This window comes from Neltuma alba, unplaced genomic scaffold, assembly GCF_004799145.2.
Source record: "Neltuma alba isolate B1F8T4 unplaced genomic scaffold, ASM479914v2 tig00012617_pilon, whole genome shotgun sequence".
In the NCBI taxonomy this organism is placed as follows: domain Eukaryota; kingdom Viridiplantae; phylum Streptophyta; class Magnoliopsida; order Fabales; family Fabaceae; genus Neltuma; species Neltuma alba.
In genome coordinates, this window is record NW_021637059.1 from 318,478 (window position 1) to 344,664 (window position 26,187).

Sequence of the window (26,187 nt, forward strand, 5' to 3'; positions counted from 1 at the left end):
CTTTTCTTTTTCTTTTCCCTTCATCTAGCTTTTCTCAACCATGTGACATGTTCTCACACATAATGTTTGATCAATTACCCACATGTACTTATCCGTAATCATTGACATAATAATTCAACATAGTTTACAACAATACATACCAACGTATAAGTACAAAATATTATTTCAGTAACCATAAACTCTCTCATCCTCCAAGTGAATCCCTCTCCTTTCTCCTTGTCCTTAGTAACACCACCTAGGATTCCTATTACTGTTTATACATTGAGGAGAGTAAGATTTCATTGAAATCTTAGTAGCAACGAATTACAATCATCATGTAAATCAAGTAAGTATAATGTGACATGTTATAAAACTTCAAGACATCCTCAAGTAACATAAAATCATAATTTGCATGACACCCAAAAGAGAAACATGCATTTGGCCAAAGCACGATCAAATGTCATAAAATCAACCATTATCATCACATAAATCCCTCAATTCAAGCAATCAACATAATCACATTAAGCAAGCAAGATAAACAATCAAATTATAATACAATGCTACCTCTTATTCCTTGATGCAATTCGGCCTCCTTACGGGAATTATGCTCTCCTTGAATTTCTCACAAAACCTATCAATTCACGTATAATTCCAAGCCATATCAACTATCATTCAACTTAAATACAACACTTAAACTTTCTTAATTCCCCCATCTTCTTTGATTTTTAACATAATTATTCCTCTTTGTTTCAATCAATCTCTTAGTCCATTCCTATACAATTTTTCATATAGAATCCAAATATCTAATCAGATTTATAATAATCTAACTCCTTCCCTCTCAAACAGCCTTGGACGAATAGGGGTATATAGGTTTTCAAAAATTTCATTTTTGATTCTAATGATTTTAAACACTTCCTTTTAGTATATCCCTGCACAAAAACACATTTTAAACTCATTGGAGTCATCAAATCAAGGTGAAACAAATTCCTGTCCCACAAACTTCTCTTGGCCGGATTTAACCTTAAGGAAACCTAAGTTGGTTTTCTTCCAAAAGTCAATCCAAACACCATTTAAACATGCTTATTCCATATTATATTTGAGACTTCTATCCTTCCCTAAAGCATAAGCATGTTGGATGAAAATTACAACATCTCCCTCTTGAAACTTCAATTCAAAAACCTAACCAGGCAAGCTTTAATCTCAACTATAGTGAAGCTTAGATATACCCTGGTGAATACTTGACTAAATCTTGATGATTTCTTGTCCAAAAGCACTCATTAAAATAGTTTCCAATTCAAGAAAACAAAATGGAAGTACCTCCCCTTGTTTTTCTAATTTTCTACCTATTTTTGGATATTTTGAGGGGGTACTTATTGAGAAATCAATTTGGCCTCCCCCCTTGATCAATGGACAAAATTTGGCTAGCAAAAAGGCCATGTGGCTGCCATCCAATGTCCCGATTTTTAGATCATGACAAGTCTCCAGTTTCCAGAACTTTACTACTGATATTTTGATTGAAATTAACTTAAATCCAATTAAATTGAAGGGTCAAGAATCTGCATGGAATTGGGCCTTAATTGGGCTTAATGTGGGACTCACAAATGGTTTAGGATGGTCCAAGAAGATGGCCCACAAGCCAGATTATAATCCCAAACCATTGCGAAACTTTATCGGTTACTATTCACTAGTAACATTCCATAATTTTTCTAGGCTTCCAAAATCTTATTTCTCTCCATGAAGAATCCATTTTTCATATAAGGACATGAGCTCAAAATTTTCAAAATTTTTTATCTACCTCTATCTATTTATTTTGAATTTTTCCTAATTAGGCTTTTATCGGTAGAACTACCGGAGAATAAATTCCCTAAAATAAATTCCTGTGCTTCCAAGATTTGAAACCAATTTTATAAATTCTCATAAATATTTAGATAATTATCCCTTTTTTTTAGAATTATCGAGGCCTCTAGCTATTCAAAATAATTATTTTCCTTCAATTTTTCACTATTTTCCCAAAAAACTTTTGTTTTGAGGAAATTCTGAAATAATCTATTTTCATTCCATTTTCACCTTTAGAGCCTCTATTGTGATTCCAAAACCTCTAATTTACCTTTTTTCCATTTTCTAAGAATTTTTTGGAATTTTTCTCAAATTTTCCTATTTTACCCTTCTTGGACTGATAATTTCAAAAATACCAGTCCAAACCTTATCCGGATCTTATGTCATGTCTGGCTTGGTTAGCCAGTCTACCTTTCATATTGGGCCTTGAATTAAATTTTTATCCCTTTTATCAATATTAAATTCGGCGAGATGTGACAAATCAAAGAGGCCGAAAATTGTGGATTAAAAAGAGGTAGCATGGAATTTACAATTTTAATGTTAACTTGCTTGGTTGTTACATAATGTGATTCTTGAATATTTGCAATGTTACATTTGAAATTATTTGATGATGATAACATGTTGATTGGTTGCATTGTATGCCTTGGCAATATGCATTAACATGTTGATTTGGAATGAATTGGGATGATAATTGCATGGTATCATTGCCAGAAAACATCTGATTAGCGATAGAATTTTTATTTAGCGACAGAATTGGTGATGGATTAGTGACAAAATCATATTACTGACAGAATTAGCGACAGAATTGGTTCCATCGCTAATTTTTTACTGACAGAATTAGTGATGGAATTAAAATTTCGTCGGTAATTACCGATGGAATCCGAATTTCATCGCTAATTACTGACAAAATTTTTTTGTCTCTAATTATCGACAGAATTCATATTCCGCCCCTAATTCTGTTGGTAATTACCGACGGAATTTCAATTCCGTTGCTAATTTTTTTAAAAAAAATTAAAATGCCACCTCACCTTCACCGCCACATGTCACCACCTCATCTCTACATGTTGCTGCCACCTCACCTTCACCGCCACGTGTTATTGCCACCTCACCTCTACCGCCTCGTGTCGCCGCCACCTCATCTCCACATGTTGCTGCCACCTTAGCTCCTCCGCCTCGTGTCATGACCTCATCTCCACGTGTCCCTGCTACCTCACCTCTGCTGCCACGTGTCGCTATCTCACATGCCACATTGTATTGCCACAAGTCACCACCATATAATTCCTCCTCAAAGTGATTTTACCAGTTGAGCTGCAATGAACTTACTGACTTATTATGCAAAATTAAATATATATATATATATAATATTCTCTTACACAAATAATTATATATACACATGTATATTATTAGAAATTAAAAATAAACTATATGATAATTTTAATCATAACTATTTTTGTAACAAAATAATTTTTAGATATTTGTTTATGCTTTATTTTTTTAAAAAAATTATTTTAAATATAATATTAACTTCCAATGACACTAATTTTGAATTTTAAATAGTAAATTATTTTTTCATAAATATATTTTTAAATTTAATTCTTTTATTTAACATTCATAAGATATATAATTTAATTATATATTTATTATATATTATATTATATTATATTAAATATTATATTTTAGTCACGGAATTAGCCATGGAAAAGTATTCCGTAGCTAATTTTAATTATAAAATTTTAGCCACAGAATTAGCCACGGAATTTTCGTGGGTAATCTGTCAGACATTAGGGATGGAAATTATTCTGTCGATACTTAGCTGTTTTTTTTTTTTGTAGTGCATAAAGGCGAGAAAATGTTTATGAATTTGTTTGTAATATATCTTGCTTGTTTGATATTATTATTGTAATTCCTTTGCTACTGAGATTTCTATGAAAGCTCATTCCTCTCTATGTATAAACAACCAATAGGACCCTCAAGTGGTGTGACCAAAGGCAAGGAGATGGTATCTCCATGAAGGAAATATGTTATGGAATTATGTTGAATTTATATTGAACTTTATGCCCAAGTTTTGTAATGTGTATGGATGATCCTAATGAAGTGTAAATTATATTAAATGACTTATTATATGCTATGATATGTGACTAAATCATGTGGGAATAGTCATGGCTTTATTTGGATAAAATATGCTTGAAAAAGGATAAAAGTTGACATTTTTAAGGGAAAAATTTGACCATGTGAAATTCTAGGCAAATGATAGAGTTTGGATCTAAAACTTAATAGTCTAATAGATCATATTTTTAACTTTAAAATGAGTAGTATTTCATGAAATATGGAGTTTTGTACAAAAGGTTATGCCCTTCTAAAGTTGGGTATAAATTCTAAAAAATTAGAAAATGACCAAATGAACAGCACATCTTGATGTTGAAAATGGACACACCTGAATTGGATTCAAACTTTGAATGTATTTTTCCCTTAAAGAGCTTATTGCAAGGTTCAAGTAAGACTTGGAACCATATCATTTTGATTTTTTTAGAATTAGTTATAATTGTTTCAAAATTTGAAGAAATCTAAGGTTATAATGAATAGTAACCAAAAAGTAAATTTAAAAATTCAAATTTCTCCAACTTAACGCCTTGAGAAATTATTCTAAATGCTCCCATTTGATGTAAAATTGAGTAATAAAGTAAGGTGTGACACCACTCACTCTGCACAGAACAGTGGCATAACGCATGGTATTTACATACACAAAACCTCACATCACAACTTCACAACCATCCGTGTGTATCAAAGGCAAGCAATCACAATTATGACATGTATATAGTTCTACATATATGAGTATGATTGCAAACAATATGTATCCAATATTACATCCTTTCAATAGTCATCAAGATAGCAATACTATTTTAACCCAAGGAACTATATTCGATCGTGTTCATCATATAATTCATACTCCTTCCATCTATTATTATAAGATCTAATTTTTTGAATGGGCCTGTTCATTTTTATAACATTTTCTTTGAGTTTGTCTGAGTATTTAATGTATTATTACCTATTTTACCCCTAATTTAATGCATTTAATACATTCTCTTTCTTCATTTATCTCACTATTACTCTCTCACATTTACCCACTTATATATAAGGGTATATTTGGGAAAAAAAATTATATTTGCTACATATTAATTACTTTTAACTGATTTTATTTATTAAACCGTGTAATTTAGTTAAAAGGATCTTATAATAAGAGACGGAGGGAGTATAGCATAGCATCGTTTCCAAATTATTTTTAATAATTGAGAGTTGCCAATATATCAATATTATATTTGACAAGTATATAAAAGAATAATCAGGGTTACCTATACTCCAAACTTATTATTACCAATACTTGAATGCTTCCAATTTGCCAACATCAACTCATTGAACTTCAGTCTACTTTATTATACAATTCCTCATTAGCCAAATTACTAAATAAACAATCAATTTAATTATATAGAATTAAACTCACCAATTCTACCTCTAACTTTCAAATCTCACTTTTAATCATATCAACTGACATATTTTCCAAGTTCTAAATTGAACTAATGATTAACCTACAATTATCCAAATTGATCAAAATCCCCAATTTTTCTAATTCAGGGTTCCATCCAAAATACTCATTTCAAATTATAAGCTACAACATCAATCTAAACCGATTAAATATCAATTCCACCTCCAATAAACATAACCCAATCATTAAATTTAAGTTTAATCAATAAAATTATTGTATCCAATCATATCCTCCCTTAACATTCAAGTCCTAACTCTAAAATTCTCAAATTAATGTGATAGGAAAATTCTGAACCGATGAAATGCATGTATTTACTTATCTTTACAACTCTATGATTTCCATTTGTTGAACACACTTACTCCAAGCCCTAATCTTTCAATTTGTTTTGCTTCCAACAAAATTTATACCAATAGAAAGCTCACAAAGGATAGAAAAAATATTTATGAAATAAGCATGTGATTGGGAAATTTTATGAGAATGGAATGGAGCTGATAAGTATCTGAAATCTCCATTAATGGAGTACACGCGCTAGAAGAAAAGACGGAGAAGAAGACGAAGTGAAGGAAGGAAGGGGGTGATGTGGGCCCAACTGTATATATTTTAATTGTCTTTCTTTTCTTCTTTTCTTTTCTGTTTTTTTTCTTTCTTTAATATATATAAAATTCTAATTATTCTTAAAATTCATGTCATGGTACTTGGAAATCTCTAAATTTGCCAAAATGACTATGAAAGTCTAAATAATTAAACTCTAGTTGTATATTCTACTCAATTTTTTTCATAATAAATAATTGTAATATATTATGTGGGAACATATCTTGAATACTTTTATTTAATTTACCATACCTTACTAAATTTTTCCTCCCTTTCTTTTTGTAAATATATAATTTCAGATTATGCCATTAAAACTTAACCCTTTGTGGGTAATTCATCTATACTCCATAAAATATCCTCATTAACTTCAACTTAATATTAATAAATACATACTTCCTTTAATATTAAATCATATTCAAATATTTTCTTAATTTTATACTTTTAGATCTCAAACTAGGATCTTCTCCCGTGCGTGTGCACGGATGGTTGTGGTACATGTAATTTTTTGGCAGGTTTTGTATTATTGTGTTTTAGTTGTAAGTTATATGAGAGGTAAAGATGGATATCCAGTTGCCTGAAGTGCATAAATTAAGTTAATCCCAGAGTCATAGAGTTCTAAATGTAATGTAATTGTGGTAGCTATCATGTTGATAATATGAAGTTGAAAGGCATCTCACGAATTGGATGATGTGGTTACTCTAAATGAACATTTTGGAAGACCTCCCAATATACTACACTAAGAATAACATTGGTGGAAGACCGTCAAATAGGATCTTCTCCTTGTGCAACTATTATTTATGGAGGTTCTTTGTTAAGTAATAGGGAATAGGGGAGGTGAAGAGGGAAGGACTATCATGTGAGCTGCTTAAATGTAAATAATTCTCATTTTATTATAATGCATCACATGGCAGTATTATGTAATTTTAACAAAGGAAGTTTGCATACTAATAGTGTGAAGATGCCAGCTGGCCATGACGGTGAGAATGAAGTCATTACGAATGCACATTTTGGAAGACTTCCCTGTAGAATTGAGGGTTTGCTGTCAGAATTGAGGATCAATATTTTGAAACCGTCCATATTCTTGACCCTTGACAATGAGACATAAAACTGTCCATGTTCACATGTAAACACTGACTTAGGTAGGTACAAATTGATGTTGGTTAATGACTGGCCCTGGCTCTTATTGATGGTCATCACAAAAAAGATGATGAACAGGAATTGTTGTTTGGTCATTTTGAATCGGAGGATTGTTTTTGACGGATGTATTATACATTATACTTTATGTTTCTTACAAAATACATGTGAAATTTTATAGGGATCAAATATATATGTATATAGAATATATAACAAAGACACAAATAACCATCATGGACATACATATAAATGCAAAATACATAAAATACGTAAATTATATTTTACATATAATTTGTTTGGCCAAATTGTTTGCATATAATTCAAAGCATATATATTATATATGAATATCTTGCATAATATTTAAAAATATATGTATAATATATATAAAACAAAAAATGATTAATTAACATGGGGAAAAATCAATTGAAAAAAAAAACCAAAAATGGGGAAATATCTATTTGGAAATTATAGCAAGCAATGTAATACTCAATTTAAGAAATTGCGAAATATGATTTAGAAACTTGAAAGGAACGACCCAAAAGTATGGTAGAGATTTGGGGATAATAATTTTCATATAAGGATCCCAAATTTAAAGCGGTCATCATATACAATGCGAATTTGAAAATATCAAAATCAGTTAATCAAGGAGCGCGCATGAAGCTGCACCATATTTGGGGATAGGGTGCAGCTTGAAGGTTCCGAGCATGGTGAAAATAGGAATCTAACAAACTCAATTATTTTTACATATTTTGATATCTTTTATATGGGTTTTGTCAACTTAATTAGTTCCTCTTGACCTTAATTGATTGCTAATTGATTTAATATGTTTTATTTTGAATTATTATTTTATAGGGGCAAAATTGTCATGTTTTGATTTAATTATAATTAATTGATTTTTAAGGACAATTAATACTACCTTATTCTTAAATTTTGATTGTAGGTTTTTGGAAGATTTAAAAAGTAAAAAAAAAATAAATAAAAAAGAAAAATAATAATAATAAAAAGGGGGAGTAAAACGTTGCGTTTTGCTCTCATCCCTAATATCCAATAATTCATCACCTTCATTCAGAAGGAGAACGAGCGGGGCGGCGGTGAAATAAAAAAAAAAATAGAGGACGACAGATGTGTGAGGGAGGGAGCTGAGTGAGATCCAGAGCTCGACGGAGAGACGACAGCGAAGAAGCAGAATGAAGTGCCAGAAGTGTGGCCGACAGCACCAGAGGAGTGAGCGACTGTAGAGGGGGAACCTCCCTTCTTCATCTTCTTCTTCTTCTCAGCGCTACAACAGACAAGCAGAGGCGAGCGTGCAAAGACCAGATTAGCAAGGCAGACACAGTGAACCAGAGGCGCGAACAGCAACTGCAGAATCGCCATTATCACCATCTCCTTTTTCTCTTCCATGGCAGCCTGTAGCAGAGCATTATTTATGGCATTCCTTATGACAATCCGTGGCTGAGGTTCTATAATTCTCTAATTCAACAACAATGGCAGGAGCTTCGATCATCAAAGGGGAGTTTTAGTTACTTTAATTTCCTGTCTAATAATTGTTTAACAATTCCCAGGTCTTAGGATAGTTATTCTAATTATTGGAAAATTTGTATTGTTAAATCTGATTATTTTTTGAGATTATTGTGGCTAGATTATTGCTTAACATTTGACATTGGGCTGTTTATAACTTTAATTTCAATTATAATGTTGTGGTTATGACATTTGTATTGATTTTGGAGTTAATATATTGTGATTTTCTGAGGTGTCTTGGAATCTTGGATCATATTGTCTCTTGCTAGCTTTAATTCTGTTGTGTTGGATTTAAGAGTTCTAATTAAGCATTGGTTTTAGCATCCTTAATCCCATTTTATTATTCTGGTTGCAGTTAGTAAGTTGGGATTTTAGGAAAATATTTTGTGGTAATTCGAGATGGCTCGGTTGTTGGATTAAAAGCTTAATTATAATTCTAAATTCATTGTTTTAACTCCTACATCTTTTAGAGTGATGATTGCCTGCATTGCTGAATTAGAGGATTGATTATTATCATTGTTATTCACGTGTTTCATTTTCATTTCTTTCATCTTCATTTATTTTAATCATTGTTATATAAAAAAATAAAATAAAGTATTTTAACTTCAATTTAATTCAAGTCATTTAGTTAGCAATTCTTCAAAATCAAAAATCCTCTTTATAGTTTAGGTTACTTGCATTTATTTACTAGGATATAATTTCGTTTTTGGCTCCTCAAAGTGAATACGACCCGGATTGTGCACTATATTGCATTAATTCGGTTAATTTTTGGAGTAACCCCAAAGTGACAAATTAAGGGCATGTACTTCAAGTAGCGCCGTTGTCGGGGAGCCAAGAAATTGGTTCCCTAGTAATTAAGTGTCAAGTAACTTTGATTGGGATTCATTTGTTGAGCCTTTTTAGTTTTCATTTTTGTTAGTTTTTGCATTTTCTTTAGTAGTTTGCATTTGTTTCTTTTGATTTTTCATAGCACTTCTTTCCTTTACATAGAAAATTTTTCAAAAACACAACTAAATATCTTATTTTTCATCCATTTGCATTTTTTATTTTCATTTTCATTTTATCTCTTGCATTTTCATTCTCATACACATACACTTGTATTGCACTGCATTCATCTGTTTTCTTTTGCTTAATTTCTTCTGGTTGGTTGATTGTTTATGCCAAGAAGGGGTAGGTCTAAAACCCTAGTTCCTTTCAATCCTGAGCTTCAAAGTTCTTTAAGGGAAGTTAGACAAGACTAAAGGGTAGAAAGGACTAGTGAGGTTGAACTAGACAATTTAACCGGTTTAGATTTGGTGGTTGACTTAGGTGACATAATGGAAACTGTTAACAATCCTAACAGTAACAACAATGGTGGTAATGACAGAGGGGGCAATGGACATAATGGGGAACATGATAGAGTAGGAGAGAATAATGGAGGTAACCCTAGAGAAGAACCATTAGGGAAGCCACTACTTCTGATGCAAATTATGATCCTTTTAATGTTGCATGCCCTAATGTTGATGTCAATTTTGAGATTAAAGATCCACTGCTTAATTCTTTGCCTAAATTCTATGGTTTGACAAGTGAGGACCCATACAATCATCTGAAATCTCTCTCTATGGTATGTTCTAGCATGAAGCCGATTGGGGCTAATCTGGATGAGCTTCTTTGGAAGGTATTCCACTTGTCTCTGGAGGGCAAAGCGCGAGAATGGTACATAAGCTTGCCTAGGCATATGGCAGATGCCTACCATAACTGGAACAACCTCAGAAAAGCATTCTTAGAGAAGTATTTCCCTACTTCCCGAACATTTACATTGAGAAAAGAGATCTACTCTGCAAAGCAAGACTATGATGAGTCACTTTATGACTACTGGAACTGTTTTCAGGACTTGCTTTCTAGATGTCCACACCATCAGATTCCAGATGAGCAGTTAGTCGAATACTTTTATGATGGACTTAAGACCCAAGACAAGGGGATGTTGGATGCTGCTTCTGGGGGTTCTCTCATTGATTTAACTGCTGAGGAGGCATGGGAACCTATCAAGAAAATGGCCTTGAACCATCAACAGTATAACATCAGGGAGTCTAAAAATGTCAATGCAATGCATACTAATCCTTCTTCAGTCCACATTCCTCAATTGGACACATTCACTTCTCAAATTGCTGCTTTGACTACACAGTTGAATAAGTTTGCATCTCACACTCCCCTTGTTGACACTTGGAATCCTAATTCTATTGAGATGACTACACCTAGTTGTGAGCATTGTAACTCTGTTATGCACATCTCTACTGCTTGCCCTTATAGATATGAGGAGGTTTCTGCCATGTATCAAGGAAGGGCCAATCAATCTAAGTAATGGAACCCATACTCAAACACATATAATGAAGGATGGAAAGCTCATCCAAATTTCCAATGGGGAAGAGGTGACAATAGGCAGGTTCAAGAAGGATTTCAAGGGAATATGGTTCCTCAAGGGCAATCTTGCTATAGAGGGTTACAAGAAGAATCTTCTAGAGCCATGTCTACCCCACAGCAATCACAGTCTAAGGATGATGAGCGGTTCCCTCGAATACTCAAGGGCATTGAGGCAATGACTGAGTACATATCTAAGTCTGAAGCTAAATCTGAAGCTAGATTTGCAGCCCTAGAGAATAGGATTGAGCAATGGGAAACTAGAACCTCTAATTTGACTTCTTATGTCACTAAGTTGTCAAATGGTATGAGTGAACAGCAAGCTAAGGCTAGTGGTTCAATGCCTTCCAACACGGTGATAAATCCTAAATCTTTGAATGCAATTACATTGAGAAGCGGTAAGGAAATTGGTGCTAAGACAATGCAATTCAAAGAAGATGAAGAGGATGAAGAACCAGTTGGCGAAGAGATAGAAGTTGAGTCTTCTCCTTCTAAAACCACTCAAGACATTCCCAAGGCTACTCAAGAGACCTCCATTCAATCCAAAGAGCCAATAGAGAAAGGATCACCTCCCAAAGGTGATGAGGTAAACATTTCTGACTTGCCTTTTTCTCATTCATATCTCATGAGTAAGAAAGTTGTTGAAAAGAAAGATAATAATGAGCTTTCTGAAATGTTTAGCAAACTTGAGGTTAATGTGCCGTTACTTGACTTGATTAAGAAGATACCTAAGTGTGCTAAGTTTATGAAAGATCTATGTACAAACAAGAAGAAGTATAGGCATAGTGAGAGAATCCAACTAGGGTCTAGTGTTAGTGCTATCTTCAAGTCACAGCTGCCTATTAAGTGCAAAGACCCGGGTTCCTATACTATTCCCTGTACCATAGGCAAAACAAACATTTCACATGCCTTACTAGACTTAGGTGCAGCCATAAATGTTATGCCTACCTCTATCTATGAGAGTTTGGGTATTCATGCCTTAAAAGACACTAGTATTGTGCTAGGTCTAGCTGATAGGACTGTGAGACATTGTAAGGGCTTTCTTGAGGACGTTCTTGTGCAAGTGAAGGGTCTTATGTTCCCAGCTGACTTTTATATGCTAGATATGACTGATGAGATTAAAGCCGATAGCACTTTGATTCTAGGAAGACCTTTTTTTAGAACAGTCCAAACCATAATTAATATGAAAGATAGGGTCATTACCATGGGCTTTGGGGACCAACAGATTACCTTCAACATTTCTGATGCTATGAGTCAAGGTTATGCAGATTGCTCTTACTTGGGTGTTAATTTGATTGATTGTGCTGTTAATGAGGTTGATGATTTGCATGAATCTGAGATGCATGAACATGACTGGTATGACGAGATTGTTGAGCATGATGATGCATTTACTTGTTTATCTACCCCTCATTCTTCTTCTTTTTGCTCATGTTATGGTGACGTGGTGTGTCACACCTTACTATAATATTGACTTAGGTTCCTTTTCAAAATCATTTTTGACCACATTGGATGGTCTTGGGCTTACTTTTTACCATTAAAACGCTAATTTTCGGATTTTTACTGTTCATCGGATAAAAATTCAGTTTTTCTGGCCCAACTTCAAAAATTCATAACTTATTCTACAAAAGTCCAATTGGGGTGGTTCAAAATTATACTTAAATATCTTTAAGTCCTCTTTCAAGGAAAAATAATCTCATTGTCCAATTCTTTACAAAAAGCGTCAGGTTTTTGTGGAACACCGTTCTGTCCAGTGCCAAAATTTCTTTTTCCCAGATTCTTTCCTTTAACTTTGGAAATTCACCAAAAATCGTATACTTGTCCATTTTTAACGTATTAGCTATAAATTTGAATCTCAGGATGTCATCTTTCATCATACCAAATTTCACGATTTAAAGCATTCGGGAACATAATCAAAAAGTCACGTGAACCGGTCAGGGTCAGTGTGCTTCCAGCACTGTTAGTTTAATATTTACATAACCAAAATATTATCACGAAATTTTGTGGCTAAACTCCACAAATCAACCTTCAATCTGCAGCTTCCTTTTTGAAGATTCAGGCCCTAAAATGTTACATGATTTTTGGGGTATGAGATTTTTGGAAATCCCAGTAGTAAATTAACCAACTATATCACCAAGCAAGCATCATTGTTATGCATGCTCACATTAGCTACTATGGATGAACTAATATGCTTATCATTTGGCAAACTCAATCATGCAAAGGCCAAAGCAAGATACTATAAAGAGCAGCCACATAACAATCAAGAGAGCTCAATCACAATAATAGCAATTAACCATACAATAATCAACAATGCTAGTTAGTGGTAGTAGCTAGGTTTAACTTACTACCTTGCTTCAAAAGTCTTAGCCTTTCTTCCTTCTCCTCTTTCCCTTGGCAAATATCAAACCCTAACCATGTGATTCAACAAAAATGGCAGCAAGAATCATTATCCAACCATGAAAAAGTAAGAACATACATCAAAATGATTCTTGAACCATAAAGTTCCCTTCTTTGTTCACTAGTTTTAGATTTGGTTCTCTCTAACCCTAAAAATCACTCCTTGACTTGTTCCTACATGGATTTTCATGTAGATTCCGAAAATGGGCTTAGATTTGTGAAAATAAAACTGATTCTTCCAGCCACAAACCGACCAAACCACTAGAGGTTTTGACCCAAAATTTTCAACTTTGCTTTTAAGCTTCCAACACTTGTTTCTTCTAGTCTACTCTACACCATTCCTCATTTTAAGCATCATGGAAGCCTTAAAACAATGAAAAGCTCATCCTACAGTCCAGTTCTTCACTTGGCCGAAAATAACTCTCACAACAACAACCATGAAAAATGCTTTAAAATCACTTAAACTCACTTGCCAACACTAGGATCTAGCTTGTGTTGTTGTGTCTTAGCAAGTGTTATGATCAAAACTTCTTTCCCCTTTTTTATTAATCAGTTCATTCCACATTAAGAGAGGGAAGAGACAGATTTTAAACCATAAAAATGAAAGAAAACAAAGTAAGAACACCTCTAGTACCAAGATCTACCTTGAAAGCTTGCTTGAATGACCAAATGTGCCTCCTTTTCTTCTTGTTTCCTCTCAAGCTCTCTCTTTTCTCTTGCTCTCTCTTTTGGACAAAATGGACATCTGAAAATGGGGGAGGAATGAGCTGATTAAGGCTTCAAAATATCCCAACCACCTTCTTTAATGATAGTCCAAGTGTCATTACCCCACTAAGTCTTGATTCCTCTCTCTTAATTAACATAATTCCAAATGAAATTATTTACTAAAGTCAAAATCCTTTCCATTCATGGAATGACACTTGGCTAATTCAAATCTTCTCCTTCAAGAGCTTGACACATGGCTTAATAGGATTCCTTGGATTTGCAAGACACCAATCTTGCTTTATCGGTATACTTTAAGCTCTGAGTTTAACTTCTTTTCTATAATTACAGTAACTTAGTCTCTGTAATTATTTTCTATCAGATCCTTAATTTATTCTCCTCATTATTATCTTCCCAAATTTCCCTCTTTGTCTCAAAATTAATTTCCTAATATTTAAATAAAAAGGAAAATTAATTTCCTTCTCTTTAGGGATTTTTCCACTTTTCACATTTATTTGGAAAAATATTGGACACTTGAGGGTTTCCATTTAATTCCATAATTCCTTATAATTCCTTAGGATCTCATAGGAATTTTCTTGGAATTTTATTCCTCTTAAAATATTTATTTGGAATTTTCCAAATAAAATCCCTCAATTAGCCTAAATCACCCTTAAATTCTCTTATAATCTCTCTAAGGGTAATTTGGTCATAAAAACAACTTTATAATTTCATATAACTCTCAAAGGATATTATTCCTATCTTTCCTTAATTTTCCATGGCTCAAAAATATTATTCCTTATTTACATTTGACTAATTTTCTTTAATTAGTCAATTTCCTATAATTGGCTTGGAAAATTACTGTAATTATTTTCCACCAAAATTTTTTGACTTTTCCTTATTATTTTTAATCCTCAATAATTTTAGAATATTTCTTATCTCTAATTATCATAATGCTGGATGTGACATGGTGTGTGTTAATTGTTTAGAAGTTGATCACCTCCTTTCCATCTCTCATGATTTTGATGCATTATCTTGTCTTAACTGTGATTCTGCCTTGAATGTTACACTTGATGATAGCCTTGAGAAAGGCGAGTTTGTTGATTTTGTAGGTACTGATGATAAAGGAGCTGTTACACAAGCTACATCGGTAGCTTCTTCTTTGAGTGGTGCTGGAATATTAGAAGAGGCTAGCAACAAGATTGCTACTCACTTAGTCACTTCTAATCCCACTCTTCCTTGTGATTTACTTAATATTTCTGTTGATAAAATTGATACCGATCCTCTTTTTTGTAGGTCATCTAAGAATGGCACTGAGTTGGGAAGTGGGGGACATACACATCATGATGAGCTTATATCTCCTTCCCCAAGCCACATGGACATGCCACTTGCATTGAATGCACTTGACATAAAAGAATTAGTTCCTTCTATTGTGCAACCTCCTGATTTAGAACTGAAACCCCTTCCCCCTAATTTGAAATATGTCTTTCTTACTGCTGATTCTAAATTGCCTGTTATTATTTCTAGTTCTTTAAATAGTTCTGAAGAAGAAAGATTGATTTCTGTGTTGAAGAGTCATAAAGAGGCTATAGGATGGTCTTTAGGGGATATTCTGGGGATTAATCCATCAGTTTGCACACACAGGATCCTTTTGAATGAAGGGTCCAAGCCAGTTAGGCAACCACAAAGGAGATTAAATCCTCTCATTCTGGATATGGTTAAGAAGGAAGTCTCAAAGTTGTTGAGTGCTGGGATCATCTATCCCATATCAGACAGCGAGTGGGTAAGTCCGGTACACGTAGTACCAAAGAAGAGCGGTATCACAGTAGTGAGAAATGAAAATGATGAACTGATTCTAACTAGGGTCCAAAATGCTTGGAGAGTGTGTATAGATTATAGGAAGTTGAATGATGCCACGAGAAAGGACCACTTTCCATTACCTTTTATAGATAAGATATTGGAGAGAATTTCAGGAAAGTCTCACTATTGTTTTCTGGACAGTTTTTCTGACTATTTTCAAGTACCCATTGCTCCTGAAGATCAGGACAAAACTACTTTTACATGCCCTTTTGGTACATTTGCTTATCAAAGGATGCCATTTGAATTGTGTAATGCTCCAGGCACTTTTCAAAGGTACATGATGGTGATATTTAGTGATCTTCTAGAGCAGAACATAGAGGTTTTTATGGATGACTTCACTGTTTACGGTGAGAGTTTTGAGGAGTGCTTGAATAGCCTAGAGCAGGCTCTTGAGAGGTGTATTGATAACAAATTGGTTTTAAACTTTGAAAAGTGTCATTTCATGGTTGATAAAGGGATAGTCTTAGGTCATCTCATCTCTCAAAAGGGGATTGAGGTTGACAGAGCCAAAATTGAAGTTATTTCATCCCTTTCTTATCTTACTTGTTTAAAGGACTTGAGGTCTTTCTTGGGGCATGCAGGTTTTTATCGGTGCTTTATTAAGGATTTTAGTAAAGTTGCTTTGCCTCTTTCTACCTTGTTGAAAAAAGATGTTGAATTTAAATTTGATGACAAGTGTAGGCATGCTTTTGACACTTTGAAGTCTATACTTATTTCACCTCCTATTCTCACTGCACCTATCTGGGATTTACATTTTGAGTTGTCTTGTGATGCTTCTAACTTTGCAGTAGGTGCCATGCTTGGACAGAGGGAGGAGAAACAGTCTAGAGTCATCGCATATGCCTCCAAGACGCTTGATTCAGCTCAAGTGAATTATACCACCACAGAGAAGGAACTGTTTGCTATTATTTTGGCTTTGGATAAGTTTAGACAATATCTAATAAATTCTCGAGTGGTTATTTTTACAGATCATGCAGCGGTTTGGTACCTATTTAAGAAGCCTTAGTCTAAACCTAGACTGCTGAGATGGGCTTTGCTGCTACAGGAGTTTGATATCGAGATTAGAGACAGAGCCGGAGCGGAGAATCATGTAGCTGACCACCTTAGTCGGTTACCTGAAGGCACACAGGGAGTTGACTCTTATGATCTTGGTATTGTCTCATTTCCTGATTCTGCACTTTTTGCCTTGGCTGTTCATGAGCCTTGGTACTCTAATATAGTTAATTATCTTGTCACTGAAGGGAATTGAAAAACGCGCAACGGAAAATAAATTTAAAATTTCAATCCCTTGCCCGGATCTACCGATCGTGTTTAAGTCAAGTAGTAAGAAGCATTACCTTCGATGTTCGATTTCTTGGTGGCTCGGTGATTCCGCCGTTCAGGATGCCTCTGCTCGCCTCCTTTGTCGTTTGAAGTCGACAACTCCGGTCGGCTTCCTTTACCGGTATCCACACGAATAGCTCTCCAGTCACGAACGACGTGCTAGCGCCTCTTTGTCCGTCTAGGGTTTTTCAAAGAGTCCGTCCTCCTTCTCTATTTTTGGCCGTCTCTTATCTCCAAGTGTTTTCACTCTCTCTCTTTTAAAACCCTAGCTCCTAATATCAAATATATAGATCCTATAGGTATTATGAATGATATTTAATTTCAAAATTAATCCTAAATTAATTCTAAAATTAATACAATATCAAATATTGCCTAATCAGATAAGAGAACAATTAAATAAATATGGTTTATATTAAATCCGTCTCGCATATTTAATTCACCTATTTATTTAATTCAAAATAAAGATATGACGGAATTAATTTATATATAGATTTAATTTATCTTATAAATTAAATCTAATAACTAATATCTCTCATATTTATATAATATGTATATATATACGAATTTATATATGTATATATATATGTCCACCCTATATTATTCATTGAATCTGGACATATCTTAGATTCAATGAATCTGGACATCATAACTCGTGTTGGGCTATTTTGTGTGCGACCCTGTAGGTCCATATGAAGTTGGCAGTGGGCCATTAACTATAATGACTCACAAGTCGTAAGCGGTCTCTAGCAAGACATCACGACTACCCAAATCATATGAGGATCGTTGAACGATGTAACCTTTCATACAACCACATCACGTCCCTTTTGTCACACGACATTTTGGTCATGGATGAGGCATGGAGAATGTCACACCTTACTTATATAGTACCTTAGCAGTCATTTAGAACCATTTCAAACCACTTTGGATGGTCTTAAACTTGAAACTTTCAATTTGGACGTTAATTTTCGAAAAATTACTGTTCACTGTCTAGTTTTTAGATTACAGGTCCAACTTTGGAAAATCATAACTAATTTTAGAAAAATCGTATGGAGGTGTTCCAAAATTCTACAGAAAGCTCTTTCAATACTCTTTAAGGGAAAAATATTCAACTGAACTCATCCTCATTGAAAACGTACAGTTTATTGGATTAAGATTACTATTCGTTTGGTAAAATCTGGACTTTCCAGATTCTGCACCTTAACTTTGAAAATTCATATCTCTTCGTATACACATCCAAATGAGGTGATTTACCACTAATTTTAAAGCTTGGGATGTGTACTATAATTATACCAAATTTTGAAGCTTAACTCATTCATATGATAGGTCAAACTGAAGCTCAAAACTAACTACTTCAGGACCTACGTTTTATCCTTTAATATCTCCTTACTTTAATTCTTTTTATTTCTTTGACATACATAACATGGGCTTACTTTTTCCCATTCATGCTCATACATTCCTATACACACCATAAGCTTTATAATTAAATACATGGCATTCACAACATAAGTCATAACATAGGAGAATTATACATTGAATAATAATATCAATCATTAGCATCAATAACTCTCCACTTCTCCTCCTTGCTTCTCATGCCATTAGTGCCCACCATTGATTGACCTAAATGGTTGGTTAGGGAGGGGTGAGATTCGGGAAAATCTTAGTAGCAAACAATACCATATTAATCATGCTAAATGGATGCTCATGCACTACACGCAACTTGTTTATTCTCTTGTTAATTAGTGACATACTAGCATGCTCAAAGCTAACTTCTTGATGCATGGCCATGGAGACATAATCTACTCATCATGAATAGCAATTACAGCAGCTAAAATGTGTCACAATAACATTCAATAACATGTACACGGCAACACACAAGCATACCACATCAAGCAATGACAATAGGTAAGTTCACTACCTTGCACCTCAAGCCTTCCTCTTGCTTTTCCTTTGACTCCCTTGACTTTCCAACCATGTTAGCTTTCGGTCAACATCATCAAACATCCTCTTAGATGTTCCAAAGGTCCTAAACATAGTCATAATGATTATACAATCTATTAGGACTACTAGATTACATAAAGTTCAAAGCTAGCTCTCTTGAACCTCAACCCTTTCACTTAGTCTTAGGGTTTTCTTTCTAGCTCTTCTAACATAAATCTCATCATTTCTCATCCTTATGATCCATTTCTTGTCAATTAGGACCACTTTAGATGGCCTTAGATTCAAGAAGATCAAATCTGGAAATTTTGATTTGCGGGTACTGTTCACGCAGAATCTCCAGAATTTTTGCTCAAATTTGAAAATTCATAATTAATTCTAGAAAAATCAAAATTGAGTGCTTCCAAGTCTCACTGAAAGATCCTTAAGTTAAATTTGAACGAAAAATAGTTTCAGGAACCAATTCTATGCTGAACAGCACCGGAATTGTACGAACTTGACACTCTTCTAAAAGTTCAACACTGTTTCCAGATTTCAATCTCTAACTTTGAAAAATCACCATAAATCGTACACATATCTAAATGGAGTGTTCTACCCATGGATTTAAAGCTCACAGAATGTAATTTAAGCATACAAACTTTCAGAATCAGATATGAACAGTAACTAATTCGAAATAGGTATCAAATCAGATGCTACAGCCACCACATACCTTGATCTTGAAGCTTGAACTTAGGTGGACTTTCTCTCACTAGAAATAGCTCTTTCTCTCTCTAGATGCAAGAGTGGCAGAGTTTCCCCTATAGATCCTTGCTTGGCTGAAAATGAAGGGGAGGGAATGCCTATTTATAGCCAAAAATTTGGCTTGAATGGACCAAAATACCCTTGGTGGCTAATAGAAAGGGTAAGGGCAAATTTGGAAGTTCAAGTGGACTTTTGCATCATCATTGCATCATCTTATTACATCATGTTTACCTCAACCTTCTAGAAGATGCCAAGTGTCATGGAAAGCGGTGGAGGAGATGGGAGATTAGATCCTAGCCATTGGATCAAACTTGTTTCATAAGCTTCCTCCGAATTTACTTGGCCCACGTTTCTCCGGCTTTCTTTATGGCCTTTCGGAGCTCAGAAAATTGTTCTATCTACTTTATAAATTTTCTTTAATTCTAGAGAATATTTATGAATTTTCTTAGGCCATAACACTTCCTTTAAGCCTTGTATAAAAGTTGTTTACTAAAATACCCTTTTATCGGTAAAACCGGCTCTTTAATTTATTAAAGCCACTCCACTGGCCTTTTGTTTGCGGGACTAATTTTATAAATTATTATAACCTTTCAACCATTTAACCTCATTTTTGTATACATTTTTGAGGTCTCTTGCTATTTTAAATAATTACCTCACATGGTATACTTTTTACTGGTAATAACCTCATAAATTTTGTTGAAGCTGCCTCAGGGGTATTTTCATCTTTTCTCTTCATAGAAGAGTCTTAGAATATTATTTTCCATTTTCTAGGATTTTCTTGGAATTCTCTGCGTACTCTTCCATTTTTACCCCTGTTGGTCATAACTTTCTGAATTTACAGTTTAATCCCTTCTTGGACTTAGCTTCATATAATCCTCTCTTTGAGGCTTCTAGCTCAACCTTTGGCCTGTATCTAGTCTCTTTTCTCTCTATGGGCCTTCGAGACTTTACTGGAGCCTCTAACTTTGATTACACTTTAGCCTCTTAAAACTTTTACTTTGCAGTTTAGTCCCTGAAACTGCTTTGTCTTCCTTTCTCATCTTTGGAACTTCTGCTCAAAAGGGGTTTAGTAGCCTATCCAATTTAGGCTATTTCTAGTACTTCTAAGCCTAAAAGTTTGGATGTTACAGAGAACGTCATCCTCCTATTCATGACCGTTACTTTCTCGATCCCTGAGTAGTCTGAGTAAAAAAAACGGAACTACCTTTCCATTATAGTATGGCCATACATTTCTCAGACTCACTCATCGAGGGGCCCAGTAATATCTCTCTACAAATGTGAGGGACAAATTCCATCTTGACCATTCACATTCCTCCGCATGAAAAACCACTAAGCCTGAACATAGTCTTTATGATCACTCGGTCAAAAGTGACTTTTGACTAGGTCAAAGCTAAGCGTTTCTCATGTAGGAATCCATGATGATCTCAGGTCAAAGGGCACAGTGACATGGTTTGTATATGAGACAAGCTTATGACTTAACCCATGCAACTCTCTCATAGCGGATCGGTCCAACACCTTGTACTCTTACATGTGCCTATGACTTTAATTTATATCTCTATATATCTTTAAAGTCATACTGGTCTTATTTCATCTCTGCTCCCACATAGATGACCGACCAGGGACATTTAGGATAACCCATGAGTTATCCAAGGATAGTCATCACAGTAAACATGCAAATAATATGATAACGTAATTAATAAATTCATAAATCAACAATGTTCATAACATAATGATTGGCCCCTAGGGCACAATTTCCAACAGTCACTAACATTGTACCTCCTTCTATGTTGAAATTTCATATTGATAAGCTGAAGAGGGAGGCAAGATACTATATATGGGTTGCTCCAATCTTGTGGAAGCAATGCAGTGACCAAATCATCAGACATTGTGTTCCAAATAATGAGATCCACTCTATCCTTACCTTTGCACATTCTTTATCTTGTGGGGGGTATTTTAGTGCTAATAGGACTGCTAGGAGGGTTTTAGAGTGTGGTTTTTATTGGCCTTCTCTATTTAAGGATGCTTATTCTTTCTGCAAGTCTTGTGATAAGTGTCAGAGGTTTGGGAGTTTGGGTAGGAAGCATGAGATGTCTCTAAGACCTATGCATTTTTGTGAAATCTTTGATGTGTGGGGCATGGACTTTATGGGTCCCTTCCCTTCGTCTTTTGGGTTTTCATACATATTACTTGTAGTAGATTATGTGTCTCGATGGGTAGAGGAAATGCCAACGAGAAGAGATGATGCTTCTACTGTTGCTAAGTTTTTACGTTCTCATATCTTTTGCAGGTATGGCATTCCAAGAGCAATCATCAGTGACCAAGGAGCACACTTCTACAATAGGACCATCAAGTCTTTATTGGCTAAACATAGAGTCAATCACAAGCTGGCCACTCCTTATCACCCTCAGACGAATGGGTTAGCTGAAGTCTCTAACTGGGAAGTAAAGCGAATACTTGAGAAGATTGTGAAACCATCCCGTAAGGACTGGAGTGAAAGGCTTGAGGAAGCTCTTTGGGCTTATAGGACTGCCTACAAGACCCCTATAGGCATGTCCCCCTTCCGGTTGCTCTATGGCAAGGCTTGCCATCTACCTATGGAGATCGAGCATAAATCTTATTGGGCAATCAAGGCATGTGATGCAGATCTCGAATCTTCACTAGTCAATCGGAAGATGCAACTCTAAGAACTTGAAGAAATGAGACTTGAATCCTATGACAATGCCAAAATTTACAAAGACAAGCTGAAAATGATTCATTATAGATAGATTCTGAGGAAGCAGATTTATGAAGGTGACAAGGTTCTAAAGTTTAAAGCCCAGTTAAAGCTGATGCCCGGGAAGTTTGTCACCAAGTGGGAAGGTCCATTTAGAGTTACTAAAGTATATCCCTTTGGCATGATAGAGCTCGTAGATAAGGAGACCGGTATAACACGGTTGTTCCCTTCCACGAGGATTAAAGGCCCCCCTGATCACATGGTTGTTCCCTTCCACCCTACTCTTTTACTTTCTGTTGTATTGCTGGTGATATCTGTTTGCTGAGATAGTTAGGAGTAAGTATGGGGGAGGGAACTTCTCTAGTAGTTGTAGTTGTTTATTTTTGTTTAGTAGTTGCTTGTTTTGTTTCCTCTTGATTCTGCCATCTCTTTTGATCACTTGATTTCTGCTTGTCCATTTTCTTTTCACATTATCTTATCCTATCTCTCCCTTCTCTCTTCTTCGTGATAGTGATGTGTTGTGCTTTGATTTCAAATCGGACTTCACAACTTCCACTTCACCCAAGAGTTTAGGTTAAGATAATGTTGTTTTTCTTATATTGAGGACAATGTATTGATCAAGTGTGGGGGAGGGATTGTTATTGAGTTGTTGAGTTTTTTTTTTTGAAAATTTTTTTTTGCCTTTGGATTTGCTCCTGTTTCCTAAGTATTGCTGCTATAATTGCTCTCTTCTTTGCCTTATTGGTTGATTTCTGAATTGCATCACATGATTTGAGAGTGATTCTTGCTTGGGAATTTTGCTGCTAGTTTCTATGTCCTCCTGTTTTCATTCGCCTCAGTGTTCTGCATTGCTGTATGGGCGAGTTGCTGTTTTCTCTGTTGTTGACTTTTGACTTTTGTAATCCTTGGGCATCTCTTTTAAAATCCTTTTGCACAATGCTTGTGAATATTGCACAGCTGAGTTTGATTGCATTTGATTTGAGTGATTTCTGTTCTTAGTTGATTAGCATAGTAGAATGCCTTTGGAATAGTGTTATTAACTTTGTTTCATAACTTGACCTTAAGGAGGAAACATATTGGAGAAAGCCTTGATGGAAGGATTTTTGAGCCATGTATTCTTTCTCATCTTGTGTGATTTTCACCTAGTTTTGGTTAACCTCTAGAACTTGTTTAGATTCTTTTTCAAAGCTGCATTAATACCTAGGTTTGTGAAGATGATAGGGGCATTCATTTCTAACCCTTTACCTAAACACAAGCTATTTCATTTAACCTTTGTTCACCCCTTTGAGCCTTCACTTTTATTTTATTCATTGCTTTTTAGCAAGTGTCTTGCATGAGTTACATTTGGTTTTTCATTTTGAAAAGTACATCATTAAAGTCTATATCTTTGCCTTCTTGGGTTTGGATGCCAAAAAAAAAAGCAAAAAAAGAAGAAGAAGAAGAAGAAAAAGAAATAGAAAAAGGTAATAAAGAGAAGAAAATGTTCAAAAAAAGCCAAAGAAAATAAGTTGCAACAAAAGAATGATTTTGAAATAAGACATTCAATGGTGGTTTGAAGAGCAAGGATTTCTGTCTCAAAAGGTAAAATCTGCACGTTGGTGTTGTTTCATGATTGTACTTTAGCTCACTTTGAGTTGATACTTTTTTACTCATGCATTTCACTTGTTAGTCCATTGCATTCATTTGGCCTTGTTTTTCGACATTACAACCCTTCAAATTCCCTTGATCATGAATCTAAGGTATGCTAGTGGTGGAGATATTAGAATCTCTACAAGCTTATGGTAAGTGCTAATCTAGGTGGATTGAGTGAAATTTTTCCCATTTGAGAGATGAGTGAAACACTTGTACCCTATGTGAGCTCTATTATGTTTCTCTTCCTTTATCCTGCTATGTTTCAAGTGTTAATTTCTTTGCACTGAAGTATTCTACAATTGTTGATTGATTAGGAATAAAGGTTGCTTGAGTTAATTGCACATTCATGCTTAGTTAGTTTTATGTTTGCTTGCATTGAGTCTCTCTATTAGATTCCTCTTTATTGATGTTTTGCCCAAGAGTGCAAAAGGCTAAGTGTGGGGGAGTTGACAAACTCAATTATTTTTTATATATTTTGATATTTTTTATATGGGTTTTGTCAACTTAATTAGTCCCTCTTGACCTTAATAGATTGCTAATTGATTTAATATGTTTTATTTTGAATTATTATTTTATAGGGGCAAAATTGTCATGTTTTGATTTAATTATGATTAATTGATTTTTAAGGACAATTAATGCTATCTTATTCTTAAATTTTGATTGTAGGTTTTTGGAAGATTTAAAAAGTAAATAATAATAATAATAATAATAAAAGAAAAAATAATAATAAAAAGGGGGGGAGTAAAACGTTGTGTTTTGCTCCCATCCCTAATATCCAATAATTCATCACCTTCATTTAGAAGGAGAACGAGCAGGGGGCGGCGAAATAAAAAAAAACAGAGGATGGCAGACATGTGAGGGAGGGAGTTGAGTGAGATCCAGAGCTCGACAGAGAGACAACGGTGAAGAAGCAGAACGAAGGGCCAGAAATGTGGCCGACAGAACCAGAGGAGTGAGTGACTGTAGAGGGGGAACCTCCCTTCATCCCCATCGTCTTCATCTTCTTCTTCTTCTTAGTGCTACAACAGACAAGCAGAGGAGAGCATGCAAAGACCAAATCAACGAGGCAGAAACAGTGAACCAGAGGTGCGAACAGTGACTGTAGAATCACCATTATCACTGTCTCCTTTTTCTCTTCCATGGCAACCTGTAGTAGAGCATTATTTATGGCATTCCTCATGACAATCCATGGCTAAGGTTCTATAATTCTCTAATTCAACAACAATGGCAGGAGCTTGGATCATCAAAGGGTAGTTTTAGTTACTTTAATTTCCTATCTAATAATTGTTTAACAATTCCTAGGTCTTAGGATAGTTATTCTTATTATTGGAAAATTTGTATTGTTAAATCTGATTATTTTTGGAGATTATTGTGGCTGGATTATTGCTTAGCATTTGACATTGGTTGTTTATAACTTTAATTTCAATTATAATGTTGTGGTTATGACATTTGTATTGATTTTGGAGTTAATATATTGTGATTTTCTGAGGTGGCTTGGAATCTTGGATCATATTGTCTCTTGCTAGCTTTAATTCTGTTGTGTTGGATTTAAGAGTTGTAATTAAGCATTGATTTTATCATCCTTAATCCCATTTTATTATTCTAGTTGCAGTTAGTAAATTGGGATTTTAGGAAAATATTTTGTGGCAATTCAAGGTGGCTCGGTTGTTGGATTAAAAGCTTAATTATAATTCTAAATTCATTGTTTTAACTCCCACATCTTTTAGAGTGATGATTGCCTGCGTTGTTGAATTGGAGGATTGATTATTATCATTGTTATTCACGTGTTTCATTTTCATTTTTTTCATCTTCATTTATTTTAATCATTGTTATGTAAAAAAATAAAAAATAAAGTATTTTAACTTCAATTTAATTCAAGTCATTTAGTTAGCAA

General features: G+C 34.5%; 1 pseudogene; it reads right to left on the reverse strand.

Annotated features, from left to right (window-relative positions):
- The window catches only part of LOC114729249 (uncharacterized), a 145,278-nt pseudogene that overhangs the window by 46,289 nt on the left and 72,802 nt on the right, over positions 1-26,187 (reverse strand).